Here is an 18757-nt window from a genome sequence, read left to right as displayed (position 1 = left end):
ACGTCATGTGCAATCTTGCCTCAGGAATTGCACTAAACTGTTCCAACTTCCAGGATCACTCTTTTCTCAAACAGCCATGAGGCTCTCTCTCACTTTATTCCCGGTTTTGCTCACATGATCACTCCTACATTTAAATAAAACCTCACTCTCAATTCATGCTGTTTAGCCCCTAACTTGCTTCATTTTTCTTCACTAGACCTCTCACCACTCAACATATTATACATTTACTCACTAGTTGTCTGTCTCTCCCTCTGAGAATAAGGAACTGGGTCACTACTGTATTCTTAGTGCCTAGATTATAGCCTGTGTGTAATAGATGATCACTAGGTATTTTTTTGAATGAATGAATAATCAATTCTGTATAAAAACCAAATAAAGTTCTAATTATGGGTTGGCCAAAAAATCTGTTTAGTTTTTTCCATAAAATAAATGACACAATTTTCATTTTCAGCAATCCCTTGATTGATTCAGTACTTTGAATATGTTGGCTGTCTCCCGTGTGCCATGACGTTGGTCGATTCGATCGCTATCAGCTTCAACTGGTCTGCCTGTCTGTGCAGCATCGTCCAGAGAGAAGCTCCAGCACGAAACTTCACAAACCACTTTTGACACATTCAGGCAGTCACAGCACCTTCTCCACACACTGCACACATCTTTGTTTACATTTCAGTTGCATTTTTACCTTTCTTGAACTAATAAATCATATTATGCTGAAACTATTGCTTATTTTCTTCCATCTTCAATATTAAGTATCTGTACAAAAACTTACCAATTTTGCTAAGTTTTTTAAATGCATGCTGATATGACAGCTGTCACAATACAATCTAATAAAATTGTTTCGAATGAAGTTAAAGACCACTAAGTGCTACTAGAGCCATCTTATGGAAAAAACGAAATTAACTTTTTGGCCAACCCAATATATATCATCAGAAAGACAATTTTAAAATTCATCCTAGGCCCAGGCATCATGAGTACTTTTTAATTTAATAATATTGATAAAAATAACCTCTATCAAATCATTAAGACTGTTAAGGATAAGGAATATTAAGTACACGCTTATGTAAGAAATGTAATGAAACAAAAATTATATGGATCATTTTTGTCTGTGATTATTTATTTTTTATGTAGGAACAGGATTTATAGTTTCAGTGAATTAAAGTAGATTTAGGGAATTATTTACAATGTAGCAATCAAGAAATTAGAAAATTTAGGATTATGTATAATGTTTTGTAGAGCATAGAAGATGCTTAATTCTCCCATATTTTCAGAATGATATTATAAATAATTTTAGTAACTATAATGAAAAAAATATCTGGGCAGAAAATAAGGACTCCTATGCAAGGGACAAGAGAGCTTACATGTCACCTGCATTATCACTAGAGATTTGTTGTCTGAAGAAGTTACAGCATTTGTCTCCTCTAATTAACCTTTGTTGAGTCTCTCAAATTTTATGCAGGAAAGTTTGCTCTATCCAGCCTAAGTGACTTTACACAGGTCAACAAGAAAATGTCTCTGAGGAAATTCTGAAACACTATGGTATATTTTCATCTCTATGTAAAATGGAATTCTACGCAGCAGAGAGAAAGAAGGAGCTCCTACCCTTCTCAACAGCATGGATGGAACTGGAGAGCATTATGCTAAGTGAAATAAGCCAGGCGGTGAGGGACAAATACCATATGATCTCACCTTTAACTGGAACATAATCAATAGAAGAAAAAAGCAAACAAAATATAACCAGAGACATTGAAGTTGAGAACAATCTAACAATAGCTGGGGGGGGGGGAACAGTGAGAAGAGGGGATTACAGGAACTACTATGGAGGACACATGGACAAAACCAAGGGGGAGGGTGGAGGTGGAGGTGGAGGACGGAGGTGGGTTCAGTTGGGGTGGGGTGGAGGGATGGGGAGAAAAGGCATACAACTGTAATTGAACAACAATAAAAATTAAAAAAAGAAAGAAACTAAAATATTGGCCTAGTTGGAGTAATTACATTTTTCTCTGCTATTCTAGCCCTCATCTTAGTCTGAAGAGCATTTGAAATGATCTTGAACATTCTACTCCCCCTGAGAGAGAGCTAATTGAGATGTTTGGAAACCTCTGCTGAGTTGACAAAGCGTTAGGTTACATGGTCCTGTGTCTTGTTGTTTGCACCCCTTGGTTTCACCTGTTCTTAACAGAAACTGTTTAGGGCCTATTTGAGGCAATAAGAAAATAGGAATCTCTTTCCATGAAGCAATTAAATTGAAGTAACTTCCTTGGGTTCCCTTCTAAAAAATGTAGTGCCACTATTTTTGGATACCACTGAAATGAATCCTGAAGAGACAGTCTTTCTCAACATGAAGATCATTGAAGTGATCACCAGACACACCAGTTGTATCATCTCAAAAAGTAAAAAATGAGCAAGAAAAAAAATGAAAGGAAGGAGGGAGAAAGAAGAGATGAGAGAGAGAGAATTTTCATTAATCTGCAAAAGTTTTAGTTCAAATGTCTAGTCCATCTTTGGTGGACTTAATTTAAAGTCATTTACTTACTTGAATTTCAAAGGGACCTCACTGAAAAGGCAGTCACCTCCACAATGGGGGACTTTGCTGAAGACTTCAAGGACCTCATTACAACCAAAATACAAGTGTATAATACTCCTACTTTCTCATTTTGGAATATCTTTCTTTAGGAGTTTTTTTCGCCTTTTATAGTCCCTGATTAAGGCCTTATGAAAAATGTCATCATGAATGACTGGAGAAACTATGACAGTTACAAATAACAGCTTCTTTCTATCCATAACATTTTATAAGTAGATAATTTATAATTATTGTTGAATTTTTTCATATTATTGTTTCCTTAGACTGAATGTGTCACCCCAAAATTCGTATGTTGAATGCCTGATCTCCGTTGTCATCATAGTTGGAGGTGGGGCTTTGGGGAAGCAGTTAGGTTTTAATGAGGCCGTGAGGGTGGAGCCCTAGCGATGGGATTAGTGTCTTTGTAAGAAGAGGGAGAATGGCTCTTTGTCTCAGCCTTGTGAGGAACAGCAAGAAGGCAATTATCTGCCAGCCAGGAAGGGCCCCCGCCAGGACCTGGATCTGCCAGAGCCTTGATTTTGGATTTTCCAGCCTCCAGAACTGTTAGAAATAAATATTACTTTGTTGTTTCAGCCACTCAGTCTACAGCATATTTTTATAGCAGCCTAAAATGACTAAAACAATTTTCTTTGGCAGGGCATGTATAATCATCAGAAAACTCCATTTGTGTCTCCAGATCTCTAGTACAGGCAAGGATCCAACATGATGAAGTAGAAATTAAGTTTTAATAGTTTTATAGGTCTTTATTTTATAAGGCCCTCATAAAGTTAAAAACAAAACAATATGTAACATAGAACAGGGATATAATTATTCACAATGGTTATAGTAATAAATTTAGAAATAATCTAGAGGATGCAATAAATGTTACTAGTGGCAATAATGGTTGTCATCATTACCTATTATGAATATTTATAGTCCATTCACTGAACGTACAGAATTTTGCTCCTTGGAAATCCTTTTATCATTGAGCCATTTTCTGAGATGAGCTGGGCAGTATATCCGAACCCCTTTGGTGGGGTTTTAAAAACACATACTCATATATGTTTCCTCCAGAATTTTGTACACCTACCAGGTCTGCTCATCTCTCATGATATCTCTGTTCTGGTGACCCACTGATGATGGTGAGATATGTGGGGGTGGGGGAAATGATGGAGAATAGGTTTCTACAACCAAAGGGACTGCTACTTTTGTTCCATTGGATCCGTTACAGCAGTTTTGGTGAGTTAGGTTATGAAGGAGAACCTCTCCATCCAGCTCAGTCATGTGGGAATGTGGTTTGCTGTAGACAGTACAGATACCCTGAATCCCAATACACAGGCTGATAATGACTGCAAGTAAATACCCAGCCCATCTCCTCTGCTGTCATAAATACAGCTGGACTGCTTCCCCTTTCTCCCGGGTTTTCTGGCACAGAAAATAGAAACTGATTTTAGACTGGTCTTAGAAAAGTCAAATCAGGAAAGCAAATACCATGCAAAAAAATTCATATGATGTACTCCAGAACCAACCAAAATGATATAGAACTAGTCACTATTTACTCTTCAGTGTCAATACAATTCTTCCTGAGCACAGCTTGAACTTGATGTCAATCCGTTCTTGCAAACTGAATACTCCTCTAGATCATTTCAGAATATATCTCTACTTTGACTATGAAATGATAATATGCATGCACATTGTATCCTTGGAATCTACCCTAATTTAATTCTTACTATTCAAAAATCAAGGTTTCCAAAAATATCACTGCATATTGATTTTGCCATGTATGTTTTCTGTTCTACCTAAAAATTCAGAATTAATTTAAAAAACTTAAAATAAGAAATACCAGAAATTCAAGATCACTAAATTGACACTTATTTTTACTTGGATAATAAACTGTGAAATATTTTCAAAGCAAGAACTCATAATAATGATATAATTATACAATGTTTCAATCATTATGTCATATAGCCCAAGTTATAGGATTGTGTATATAATTCATTCATTTGCATATTTAAAATGTGCTGTGGCAAAATTTCTTAGCATAGTATAATTTTAAAATTCACATGAATGTTAGGTTTACCATATGGTGAAAACTTGGGGTCAGTTTTCATCATCACCTGTGAGAATCAGTAGAGTGGGCACCAGGGTTCAAACGCAGACCTACCACTTACTAACTATGAGGCTAACAACAATACCTACTCAACTACTTTGTGTGAAAACAATTCAGTTAACCCCTCAACACCAGGTTTTACTTTATGGTTGTATGTTACTCAGAGACTTTATTTCAATGAATAAATATTTGAGAATGATTTCGTATTATGACTGCAAACACGGACCAAACATCAAGATCATTTTCTCCACTGGCATAAAAGTATCAAGAATTGAAGGAATTAAGTAAATGATGATTCCTTCTTTCTAAAATAAACCAAACAACGCCCCTGATTTTAGTTCTGGTGAAAATGACCCTCCCTCTGCACCCACAACCTTATAGGAATTATGGGAATATTGAGGCAAATAAGAAATCATAAAGCTAGTTTTTTGAAAGAGCACAGATTATGGAATCAATAGGCCTGAATTTTGAGATGATCCCTCTTAATGGTTGTGTGATTTGGGGACAACTTCGTTAAATTCTAAACATGGAAATGAGTTTAGAGTAGGTAAATTCTGGCAAGTGGCAGGCACTCAGTATGTACCAGTTCTTATGGAACCATAAATTCTATCCTGAGGGAAACAGAAGCTATAATCTATGCTAGGTTTGCTAAGAGTTGAACTGGTTCACAGTGGTTCATGTTTGAGTTTCTGTAGGTTTTGCTGCACTGGTTTAGAAAGGGGTTGATCTTAAGTAGTTTTGCTCCAACAGAAGACTGTAGGCTGGTTCTTAACAAAATCAAAGTTTGTCTTGAAAACCATGTCATTTGTCTGGGAACTTCTCAAATGCATGGTAACATACAACTTTGAGTGTGTCCCTAATGGAGACATTCTTTCTTTGCTCTTTTCATTGAGCCAGATTTGGCACACGTTACAGACTATGCAAAGGTCTGTAAAACACTATTACTTGTTAATGAAACCTTAGGAACCATTTCTCAGACATATATTTTTATCAAAAGAATCTTTAGAAGATAGGACATCATACCCCTCCATAATTATTTCTTGGTTCACACATACCAGCTCCTGCTCAAGAGAAGAGGTGTTGAACCAATGACCCACTTGCAGATTCCAGAACTAAGTGAAATGTCACTTTGAGAAACTATGGCATTTATAAGCCATTAGAATGAAGCCTAAACAATTGAGAGTCCATGTTATGCATTTATTAGATGCACAATTTCCAAAAATGCAATGTTTACTACACTATTCAACTCAATGTATACATTTATTTTGGTTGTGATGCTTCCACAATATTTTCTTGCCAAAATCTTTTCCAAAATTATAAGGCTCAGCAGTTACCATAAGCATGTAGCCAATGTTCCTAGAAGCAGGATTGTGAATGTACAGCACAAGCTTTTATTCTTTACCACATGGAAGCTGTAATAAAACCTTTTAAACAGCAACTAATTTCTGCCATTAGTAACTAATGTCCAGAGCATTCAGTTTCATTGATGTACTTTTCATTGACGTTCAATGAAAAGAGAGGATGTAAAAGAAGCATAGGGAGTATGGTCAATAATATTCTACTATGTGTGGTGTCGGGTGTGTGCAAGATTTATGGGGATGATCACTTAGTAAGTGATGTAATGTCTAATCATTGGGGTGTACACCTGACACTTAGGTAATAATGTATGTCAACTGTAATTGAAAACTAAAAAACAATTCAAAAAATAATAAAATAAATATGTAAAAATCCCCCCAAAAGAAACTTTTTATTTAGGGGTACTCTCTGGCTCAAATATTAAGATACAATGTACATTTTAATTCAGCTGATGAATTTTAGGCCTGGGGAAAATCTGTATGCTTGAGAAAGAAATATGTTTTATTGAAAAGATATATTTGGTGCAGTGCTTGGTTTGCAAGTCATTTTTGCGGGCACACCATGGGGTGAGGTGGGGTAAGAAGAGCCTGGGCAGAGAAGTAAGTTCTTCCTTGCGTGGGGGATATTCCACACAGGACTGAGTACTTTCTAAAATGAATGTCAACGGAAGGGAAAAAGTCAGAATGGCATCATAGAACATAGCAGACATGTGAAGGAATGAACAATATATTGCTATCTGATATTCTCTGAAGAAATTAAATTTTACATGCTTGAAGAAAAAAAGTTTATCTGGATCTAGCCTCTGATTAAATTCAACTGAAAGCTAAACTACTTTAAGAGAATAAAAGAAAATTGATTATCTAATTAAATGGGGGTGATATAATTATTTTGGCATGAAAAGCTGATTATAAGGTAAGATTGGTCAAAGTACATTCAATAGAAATTTTGAAAGTATGATATTTAGAAGGCTAAATTTCAAGAAGATAGCTTAGACAAGTTTGGCCACAGGTACAATGTTTTATTGGATGTTCTAATCCCATCACACAATTCATCAAAGTTATTCCCAAATTTTACATTTGATTCTTGTATTTATTGTAGATGGTAATATTAACCAGGAACCAGATTCCCAGCCAAACTGAAATAAAGGACAGCAGAGTTTTATCTTCATATTATTGATGTGGAGAGTTTCTCTAAAGTCTCTCTTGGCTGCTCATTTGATTCCCAGTCAGGGCACATACCTGGGTTGCAGGTTCGGTACCCAGTCACGGTGTGTATGAGGCAACTGATCGATGTTTCTCTCTCACATCAATGTTTCTTTCCCTCTTTTTCTCCCTCCCTTCACCTCTCTCTAAAAGTAAATAAAATAAAGCAAATTTTCTAGAGTCTTTCTTGGCTCTTTGATGACATCTTCGTTGTGATGTTAGTTCAGGCTTGTGGGCTGTAGTCTTATGCCTCTGAACTTTCAACATATTCTGTCAATTTTTTGATTGATGTTCTGATTGCTCTTGTGGAAGAGAACAGGATCTTCTGCCAAGTTAAGCAACACCCCACCCTTCTTTCCTCCATGATTACTGCTCAGGCACTTGGAATGAACCTCATACTAATTCTCAGAATCCTTTTAATTAAAAACATTTTGATTGGTAAACTTGGGTTTATACTTTATTATACTTGTACCCACTTTCCAAGTGTACCTTATATAGGTCATACTTAAAAATTTTTAAATACTTTTCTACATAATTAATCTAATATTTTATACTAAAATCATCTTTGTCTATAGCTACCATGATTAAACTATAGTGCCTCCCAGACATAACTACTTGTCATACTTCTCAATTATTTATAATTAAAAAACAGTCTTATAACTTATGTGTACATGCTCTGTGCTTAATTATTTACATATGATCTCACTGAATCACCATAACAGCTCCTGAGAAGGGACTGAGTTTCAGATACCAAGAGACAGAAATGAGATACAAACACATGTCTTCAGATTTCAGTGCCACTGTTCTTCACAACACTGTGGTTACTGCAGTCAGCTCCTTTCAGTCCCAGCTGAGGGGAAGGGTATTTGACAAACCAAAATCTGTCAGAGTTTACCAATAATGGATTGCTGGTGATGCTACTTCTGCAACCAAATAGTTATCAATCACTAACGGACATTCCGAGCCAAGTTATTTCAGGACAGGGTTTTCAATGCATGAGACATTTTCCTGTTTCATTGAATTTTTTTTTGATCCTGATAATGGAAAAAGCAGAGAAAAAAACTTACAGAAGGTTTCATAAAACATGACACTGTTTCATTAGACTAGGCGATGGTGAAAAAACCCCCTGGAATTTAACTACTGATGTCACCTTCATTGGCTAACACATCCTGTAAGGTACATGTGATACAGAACTTCATTATTGACTTATTTATTTATCCAATACTGATATCTTGAGCCCCTTCTCTAGTGTTTGGCACGAGGTTAAAGCCATAATGAGCAAGATACCTCCAAGGATCTCAGAGTTTATGCAAAAGGACTTACCAGGACCTGAGTTGAAAATACAGGTTTCTAAGCTTCACCCTCACTAATTTAGATTCAGTAGATAAGACAAGGACCCAAGCATCTTTATTTTCTTTTTCTTTTTTAAATTTTTGTTGTTATTCAATTACAGTTGTATGCCTTTTCTCCCCATCACTCCACCCCAGCATCTTTATTTTCAATAAGCCCCTCGGGTGACTCTGATGCAGATTGATTGGGACTATTCTCTGAACAGCAATGATCTAATGGGAAATACAGGCAAATAAATAATTACAATAAAATATAAGTTCTAAGGTGGCAGTAGACACAGGGTACTATGGCATACATGAGTACCTTCTAGTGCAGACTTGGGTTAAGACAAAAAAAATCAAGAGTTTCAAGTCTTTCTATGGTGTCTCAGTTTTCATCATGGTTTTCTAACACAATCCCTGCTGAGACATCTCATAAAAAATACAAAAGAAATGAAAAAAACATATCAAGAAAACATTGGTGAAGAATCGGGTCTGGAGGAAAATATGCCCCAGGAAACACAAAGAATTTTCTGTAAGTGCTTCATGTCTTGGGATAAATGCATGAGAGCCAAAGCCAATAAAATCAGTACTTAAATAGTAGGTACTGATGTGGTTCAAAATACACTACCCCAAAATATGGCACCTGGGCTAACTAAATATTTTAAGATGGACTTTGAGAAAACAGCAGAAGCAGTAAGGTCACGCTGACCTTCCTTCTACTCTTCTCCTTTGGAACAGTTGTTAAAATCCTCACGTGAGAGGTGCCCTCCCTGTACCCTGAGAAGCATCCTTATCTTTGTCGACAAAGGGACATCTAGCAGAATCCAAACACACAAGCCTGGCTCAATCTCTTCCAGTATACTGTAATTACCTCCTACTCTTTGACCTATCATATGCCTCAAAACTCTTCAACAAATGTAGCATAAAAATACTCAGGTCTGGTTCTTTTAGTCTTCATTTCCTTATGAAGGCACCTGTGTCATGTAAAATTTATAGGAAAGAACTTTGTATGCTTTTCGTTTGTTAATCTAACAGTTTAATGTTCAGACTCATCCAGGGAGGGCTGAGGAAAATTTTACTCCCTTACAATAAAAAACAACAGAATGAGACAAAAAGAACAATGAAGACTTAAGGAAAAAAATTAAAGATCATCAACATTGTTATACAGTCAACACAAATTAGAAACAATAAAGCAAAATATTCAGCTAAAAATACAATGATCGATGTGGAAGAAGACTTCAGTGTATGAAAATGTAAAAGACCCTAAGATTAAAGGAACAGAAGAAAAAATAATAAGTGTCCGGGTCAGATAAAGAAGAACCAAAAAGATGATTCACAAAGTTAGGGAAGTAAAGAAAGCCATAAATGGAAGATAAAACATTCTAATATATAATACAAAAAATGTCTCTGGGATGAGGAAAATTTTAACTTTTAGACTTGGAATTCTATGTTCTAAGGGGGGAAAACCAAGTTTTTGAGCTTTCTAGATAGAGAATATCACAGCAAACGTCAGGGAAGTGCCATCTCGGAAAAAAAAAGACACAATATCAATATCAGAAAACTTTGAGTTTCAGGTAAAAAGCAGTGAAAAAAATGAAGAGAATTTGTAATGATAAAGGGTGCAATTTTCAATGATGATTAGATCTTAAGAATGTTTATTTATGTAATGATGTTATCAAAATTACTAAGGCAAAATCTGTAAGAAACACTAGAATAGATATAACAAGTACACAAAATATAGGGAAAGATGTAAAGAATTTATATTAAAAATTGATAAAACAAGAAGCATAAATATGTATGTGGGCATGGATACATGTATATCTATATTCCAAGAACTGCTTTAACCTGATTCCATTTATTCTATTTTCATTCTCATTATTTCCTAAATATTCTGCCATTTTAATTTTGATTTTGATTTTGAATGGGATTATTAAGAGACAGACTTTTTGTATTGCACTTTTATTATTACTTGTTAATTAAAATTAGAAGTTATACTTTTATTTGTATTTAAATTTAGAAATTACCAAGGTAATCTTTATGGATTAATTTATGACAATGTTATATGTATACAAATTTTCTTGTGAATTATTTATAACCCATATCTATAAAATATCAAAGACTAAGTTATAGATACATACATATGTATTTCCCTTATCAATTACACATACATGAATGTCAAAGGCTATAACCTGAAAATATAGAATAACCCTTTTTTGTTCATGTTTCCAATTTGTAAAAAATGGATCATAAGTTAAGTCACAACCAATAGCTCAACAATTGCTAAATTTCAATGTAGTACAAAGTTTAGTCTCTGGTTATCAGAAAGCCAAAGATTTTGTAATAAATATAGAAAATTGTTTTCTCTTTTAACAAATCTCATTCAAAATAGAAATGAAAATTGCAACTGTAGAATATTTAGAAAATAATGAGAATGAAAATAGAATCAATAGGATTAAGCTAAAGCAGTACTCTCAGAGGATAGAATATGCATGTATTATGTATGTAATTCATGTATTTATTATGCATAAACTTGTAATTTTATATTTACATGTAATGATATATACTGTTATATACTTATGCTATACTTATGTTATAAAATACATAAGTATGTATTATGGTATATATAATAAATAAAATACATATGTATTTTATATACATACAGAGAAAAATTTTAGCCCTAATAAATTTACCAAAATTCTCTGGAGAGAAAATTCCTGAAACAATAAAATATATAAACCACAATGAATCCCAATTAAGAATAACGGGAAGAAAGCATAAACATACAAAATTAAAATGAATTCAGAATTCGGGTACACGAGTGACCCCAGGAAAGACCAGCAGAAAGACCTCCCAGATTGCCAACCCACAGAACGATGATCAACAATGAACTATGGTTTTAAGCCATGATGAGCAATAAATTAACATTTTCAGTTTTGAAGTGATTTATTGTACAGCAATGAGCAAGGGACATTCAAATATTCATTAGTAAATATTTTAAGTTCACAAAAATTAATTTGATCAATAAAATACAATAGTTCAGGAAAAATTGAGACAAGATCATTTGGGAATTCAGTATATGATAAGGGTGGGATCTTATGTCAATGGTAAACAGACAAAATACTCAATAAATGTTGTAGGAGCAAAGGCTACTCGTTTGGAAAAAATTAAATTGGTCCTCACTTCTAACACAAAACATTTCCAGATGACTTCAAATATTAAAGTAGAAATATAAAGTTGTAAAATTAGTAAAACAAGCAAATATTTTCATAATGCTGGATTGGAGAAGGCCTTTCTGACCAAAATACAAAAGCTTAGAAGCCACAGAGGATAAAATGGGGAAATTTGACTACATGATAATAAAATTTTTTTGCTTGACCATTGGAAAGAAAAAGCCATAAACTAGGTTTAATCACAAAGGGGAAAACATTTAGCATTAATTTTCTTAACTGCAGCAAATTTCCTTAACCTATGAAAGTTAAAGAGCTTTATAAATCAATAAATAAATGTAAACAACCAGGTAGATAAATAGGAAAAAAAAAAGCGTGTGTTCACACAAAGCAAATACAAATGGTTTAGAACTATACATAATGTTTCCCAAACTTATTTATAATTAAGAAATGTTAGTAAATAATGTGGTTACCCTACCAATTAGCAAAAATGAAAACATTTGATAATATTAAGGCCAGCAAGAACATAGAGAATCAGACCTATTTATAGAGTCTTCATCGGCTCTGTTTGAAGAGAAATTTGGCTCCTGAAAAATGCTCTGCCCTTTGATCCAGGAACGCAGCTTCAGGAAACCAGTGCTCTGCGAACATGCAAAGATGTTGCACAAGGGTGTCAACTATGAAATACTAGGAACACCCAAAGGCTCATCGGAATAAATTTGGTTAAGTAAATTAGAGTATATTCATAAATAGGAATTTGTAAAAAAATAGGTGAGAAAGCATTTATACACTACACTAATATTTCTTAGAGACAATTTGCATGTCAGCACCTAGAGATCTGCTTTATTCTTTCTAACAGTTTTAGAATATTCCTTTATATGAGTAAGCTTTATTACATATATGTACAGATATACCCGTATCTACTCATCTACCTCTCTATGCTTATTAAATGGAAAATTTCAGAATAGGTAAAGGGAAACTTATTTTTCATTATATATTGTTTTGAGCTGTTTAAAATTTTTAACCATATGAATATTTCAGTTGCATTACAAAAAGAAAAACCTTACTGTCTTGTCTGTGATATACTATGATGAGCTCAAACAAGTAAGTCTTCTTGGCTGCAAAACAACGCGTCACAGGGGCACCAAGTGCTTAATGCTTAGCACTTAATAGTGCTTAAGAATGGTAAAGTGGTACTTGTGATTGTGAAAACAATTTTGATGTTTTCTTTTCCACAACCCTCACAGGGAGAAGAAACAAACCCTGCTGCTAATGACTGTCAGATGGAATCCGAGCAACTGCAGCTTTCCAAATTGGAATTTCAAACTCAGAGCCATGCAGGGCACAACAAGCAGTTTGTAAGTGCAAACTTCTACAAGGGCAGAGGGTACACAGGAAACCAGGTCAGTAATTTTAAAGATGTCCACACAAGCTGAAACGTGAGACAGATAGAGACTGGGGGGGGGGGGGGAAATCTCCGTGTCCTATTTTGAAATCATGTTTAAAGCTTATTAGCACAACATTCACATGCTGTTAAATTAATACTTAGAGTGCAGAAAGTACAAACGGCAATGAAATTATTAAAGCACTCTCAATAAGAAGCTTACTTTTGAATGAATTAGGTCACTGAAGGTTTTTAAAGCTTGCAAGACGGTAAGGTTGGTGTGGTGTTAGGGTAAACATTTATCATGCTTGTGGCCCAAACATATTTGAGAGACCATATCAAACAGACGAAAAAAAAGTATTTCAAAAGACTAGCTCAGACCAGAAATAAGTAAAGTTAATGATTATGCCAATTTGAACCTTTGGTTTCCACAGGTGAAAAACTACATTTCAGTACCTGTTTTTCTCCAGCCTATTGTAGTGTCTGCTGTTTGGCTAAGAATTCTTAATTATACTTTTATTTTTTAAAAACCAGTACTTAATTAGTTTTACTTTACTGTTTGGTTTGGTTTAAATTTTTTTTTTAAAGAGAAAGAAAGTGTACAATTTGATATTTGGTGACAAAAGGAGTATTTACAAAGTTGTGCTGAGAGATCATTGAAAAATTTTTTGCCATTTGAATTAACTTCTATCTCCAAAAGGTTCTTGGTCAAAGATGACTGAATGGACATCTGTGGAGTTACAGGGCGTTTACAATTCAGAAGCACTTACCAATAAGAAACACAGCACGTAAATAAATTTTGTGCAATCTTGGAAGATGATCTCAAAACCTAACATGTTAGCTTAAAATAAAATAATAAACATTATGTTACACTGATGCTCCCCTTTCCCATTTCCACATTCTTGCTGAGTACCTCTGACCTTCTTCCAACCCATATTTGAAGTGATTGAGACATCATTTGAATAAATATTCTGGAGATGTCGGTCATCTATAGATTTTTGAAGGGATACAAAGCGATTTGACTTGAGCTGAAAAAGTATATCCTATTGGTAGAAAAGTAGGAACTAAGTTTGAGGTTGGAAGTTGTGACTACCAGCAGGTCCTTGCCTTTTATGGCTTCAACATCTCAGTAGGCTAACAAACAATATCGTCTTGCTTTACCTCAAAAGTATGCTGTTTTCCCAAGAAAGTGCTCAAAATGATCAAGGGCAGTAAGCAAATTACAGGTAGGGCGAAGAAGGGCATCATAGGAAAGAATTTTCAGGATAAAGTACTATTTCTCCATGTTTGTAAGATTTTAGATGCAAGTGTTCATACAAATATCTGAATAATGAGCTCTACAGCGAAAACCTGGCGCTAGTTCTCTGAAAAGTCACCAGAAAAATCAGGACAGATCTTTTGTATTGTGCAATGCACCAAGTCAATGACTGGTTAAGGATTTTTCCAAGGCAAAAATATCTGCATTGTAAGCCAAGAGGACTTCAGTTACTGGGATATTATGCCAGGGTTCAGGTTACTGCGGGAGTGAGTCTGAAAAAACAGGTTGCTCTTTAAACAATAAAGGTTATTATTGCAAATAGCAAATGAAACATATAAATTAAAAGATAAAAAATAAAAATAATAATAAAAAGAAAAGGATCTAATTAGCATGAAAATTTCTGACAAAATTTTATTTAACTCTTTTAATGGAAGACTTTAAACATATATAAAACAGAAGAGTCTAATGAATCCCCAAATAGCTATCAATTCATGGCCATCTTGTCTCATTTATACCTCCACTTCCTTTCTTTCCCATATTATTTCCAAACTAGATCCTAGATATTCATCAATATTTCAGCATATGCATTTTAATGATGCTTACTTTAAAACAACCATAAAGCCATGTTATACAACAAAGAATAATTTTATATTATAAAAATCCAGACAATGTTAAAAGCTTCAAATATTTCATGAATGTTATTCATTTTTATAGTTAATTTTAACCAGTATCCAAATAAGGTCAATATTTATTGCTGGTTAATGTATTTCTTAAATTTCTTTCTTTTTAAGATTTATTTATTTTTAGAGAGAGGGGAAGGGAGGGAGAAAGAGAGGGAGAGAAACATCAGTGTGTGGTTGCCTTTCATGTGCCCCCAACAGGGAACCTGGCCTGCAACCCAGGCATGTGCCCTCACTGGGAATCAAACCAGTGACACTTTGTTTTGCAGGCTGGCACTCAATCCACTGAGCCACACCAGCCAAGGCCTAAATTTCTTTTAATCTATAGGTTCCCCTGGGGCAGAACTTTTAAATGCAAGGTTCTTTGTTTTTCTTTTTAAAAAAGTGAAGATAAGTATTGGTGAACAATTGGAATCTGGTACACTATTAGTGGAACATGAAATGATATAACTGCTATGGAAAACGGTGTGGCGGTTTCTCAAAAAATTAAACATAAAACTACCATATGGTCCAACAATCCTATTTCTGGGTAGACATCCAGAATAATTGAAATAGGACTTCAAAAAGCTATTCACACCCCCAGGTTCATCGCAGCATGATTCACAATAGTGAAGACATGGAGACAACCTAAATGCCCATCAGCAGATGAATGGATAAAGAAAATGTGGTATACAATACAAAGAAATTTTATTCAGTCATAAAAAGAAGGAAAGCCTGACACAAGCAGCACTTGGATGAATGTGGAGGACATTATGCTAAGTGAGTAAACCAGACACAGAGGAGAAATAATACACAATACCACTTGTGTGAGATACCTCAAAGAGTCAAACTCACAGAAGCAGAGTGGAGTGATGGTTTCCAGGGACTTGAGGGAGGGGGAGCTGGGAAGTTGCTCTTCATGGTATAAATTTCCAGTTATACCAGATGAATAAGTTCTACATATCTGCTGTACAACACAGCACCTATATCTAAAATAGAGTATCGCACACTTAAACATTTGTCAGGAGGGTAGACCTCATGTTGTCTCGTCATACATTTAAAAATAAATAAATAAATAAATGCAATATGAACTTATTTTAGAAGATGTGAAATATTTAGAGCAGTGAAAATAAGAGAAAGTTAGGAAATCACTTATATTTCCTTAAGTCTAATATACGTTTGTTTAATAGTTAAGGAGAATTTTGTAAGAAGTGGCATTTACTTGGTTTTGCTTACTTGAGGTCTTGAAAGCAAAGTATAATGAAGAGAGATATATACCTAAAATTCATCTATATATTGTTTACATTAACATTTAGGAACCAAATAAAGGAATTTTTTAAAAACTTTTGTTGTTGTTCAAGTACAGTTGTCTGCATTTCCCCCCACCCCTCTCCTCCCACCCCAGCCATCCCCACCTCCCTCCCCTGATTCAACCCCCCCCTTGGTTTTGTCTATGTGTCCTTAATAGTTGTTCCTCAAAACCCTTCCCCCCTTTTCCCCTATTATCCCCTTCCACCTCCCCTCTGGTTACAGTCAGATTGTTCTTAATTTCAATGATGGTGTAAGACAGGCTTTGGATAAAAACCATACATTATTTTGAACCTAACACATGCTACTAAATAAAAAGATATATTGTGTGGTTCTGACATTGCATGGACTTATGAGAGAACCCCAGTCCATCTGCCTGCATGCTGCTTGTTCAGGGCCTACTCATCCTCTCCTGCGTCCCTGGCTGGTCTCAACTGGGATGGATCATTTTGCCATGAGAGTGTACTGATGGTCCGCCTCTGTTGATGACAACACAGAGCCCACTTGGTGAGCAGTGACAAGACTTTAATCAACTGCAAAATCATTGTCATCAAGTAGTTAGCTAATAGTCCCTGTGGAACAGCTACACTTTCTGTTTAAGGGCCCCAGCTATGTAGCTTCGAGTAGCATTTGTTCTGGCCTGGGTGCACTGTTTCTCTAAGGCGGTGATGAGTAGGGTGCTGTGTGTTTCATAGGAGCAACCACTTCCTAGTAGACGCTTAAGTCAAAAATGAGTTCCCCCATCAGAAAAATATATGGAGCCTTTAAGACTTCTCATTCAAAACCCCTAACCCTCTATTTTCCTCATGGTGCAGAACCTCAGTGACTGTTTCTATTTAACCAGCTCATGCCCAATGTCATGAAAATCACATTTTAGTATTCAAAGGCAACCAGACTTATTTTGGTACATTTAGTTCCCATCTTTTTAGAAGTTCTTTGTTGTAATAATAGAGTTGTTAAGATACTGTATATTTCTATCTATCCATCTATCTATGGACTTTTGCATCCCAATTTTTATAACTAGTACTTTAATAAGTATCTTTTATTTGAAATACTTTGATGGTTGTTTCTTGTTGATATACCAGAAAAGACAATAAAGAAATTAAGCATGATATCTAGCTTCTGAAGTTTTTTTACACAGTAAAACAGCTTTAAGAAAATGTTTTTCATATTTTAACATAAATGTGAGAACTTAGGGATCTTGTTGAAATAAAGATTCTGGCTTCAGTACCTCTGGGTTGGAGATACCACATCAGATCCTGTATTTTGAATACACTCCCTAGTGATGCTAACAACACTGGTCTGAGGACCATACTTTGAGTATCAGGATGTTAGACAAAGTCCTTTAGCTACTATAATTGACTACAACATCAGAAAAACCTAATTTCCTTTTCCCTATAAGGCCGTTATAATAGTGTGAGCAATGTCACTGGATTTCAGCAGGATGCTTGACAAATTCTCAAGGTTCTTTTTGGAATAATGGAGGTGGCATGATGAGTGAGGCAGGTGCGAGAGGAGAGGGTAGTTGGAAGGATCCCTAACTGGTTGCTTGACCAAATCCAAATCATTATTATTAATGGATTGATGTATCTCTGAAGGTCTCTAGAACTTCGTTGAGGACCTCTATCTTTGATTCTGTGCTGTGCGATAGTTTTAATAATGACTTGGATGAGGACATGGATGAAATTTTGACAAACTCTGCAGTTAAAATGATCTGAGATAGAACCCAGGATAACAAATGACGGTGGATAACAAGAACACTCTAAACCATGAAGTGTGGGTCAAATGACATGGTGTTTTGTGTATATTTTAAGATTGTGAAGTTTTAACTATTGTTATGACAAGACATACCAAAGTGACTCTGGTAAGATTAAAATTCCCTTGAAAAAATATAATAGGGCTTCCCACTAGTTCAAAATACAGCTGGACAGTGTATAGGGGAGAACATTGTAGCGGGAGGAAGGGCTTTGTGCTCTTCTATCCCCTGATCTGTGTTTATTAGCAGGTCACTTCTCCTGTCTGGATCTGAGTTTTCTTAAGTGGCCTTAAAATTCTATAGTTCAATAATACAGCATCTTGGAATCTAGACAATTTTATTAACTGATGCACCCCAGTAAGTTTAATTTAAAAATTCTATGATTGAATATGCACTGATAAGGGAGACATGGCTTCACCACATCTCATGAGAGAAAACCTGGAGAGTTTTAGCGGATGGGGCTCCCAGTGAGTCTATAGTCCGTTTTGTGTTTTGGTGAGAACTGAATAGAGGAGTGTGCCACCTCAAGAGACTACGGGTCAGAGCCCTCTACAGAGGAAGAACCACCATGTGGGGGCCAAAAAAGAGTGATCTCAACAAAGAGCTAGTACAACCTAAAGGCACAGTTGAGAGAGAAGGGCCAGATAATCCTGCCCGAACCTGCTG

This window comes from Desmodus rotundus, chromosome 3 (assembly GCF_022682495.2).
Source record: "Desmodus rotundus isolate HL8 chromosome 3, HLdesRot8A.1, whole genome shotgun sequence".
In the NCBI taxonomy this organism is placed as follows: domain Eukaryota; kingdom Metazoa; phylum Chordata; class Mammalia; order Chiroptera; family Phyllostomidae; genus Desmodus; species Desmodus rotundus.
Note: the sequence above shows the minus strand (reverse complement) of the source record.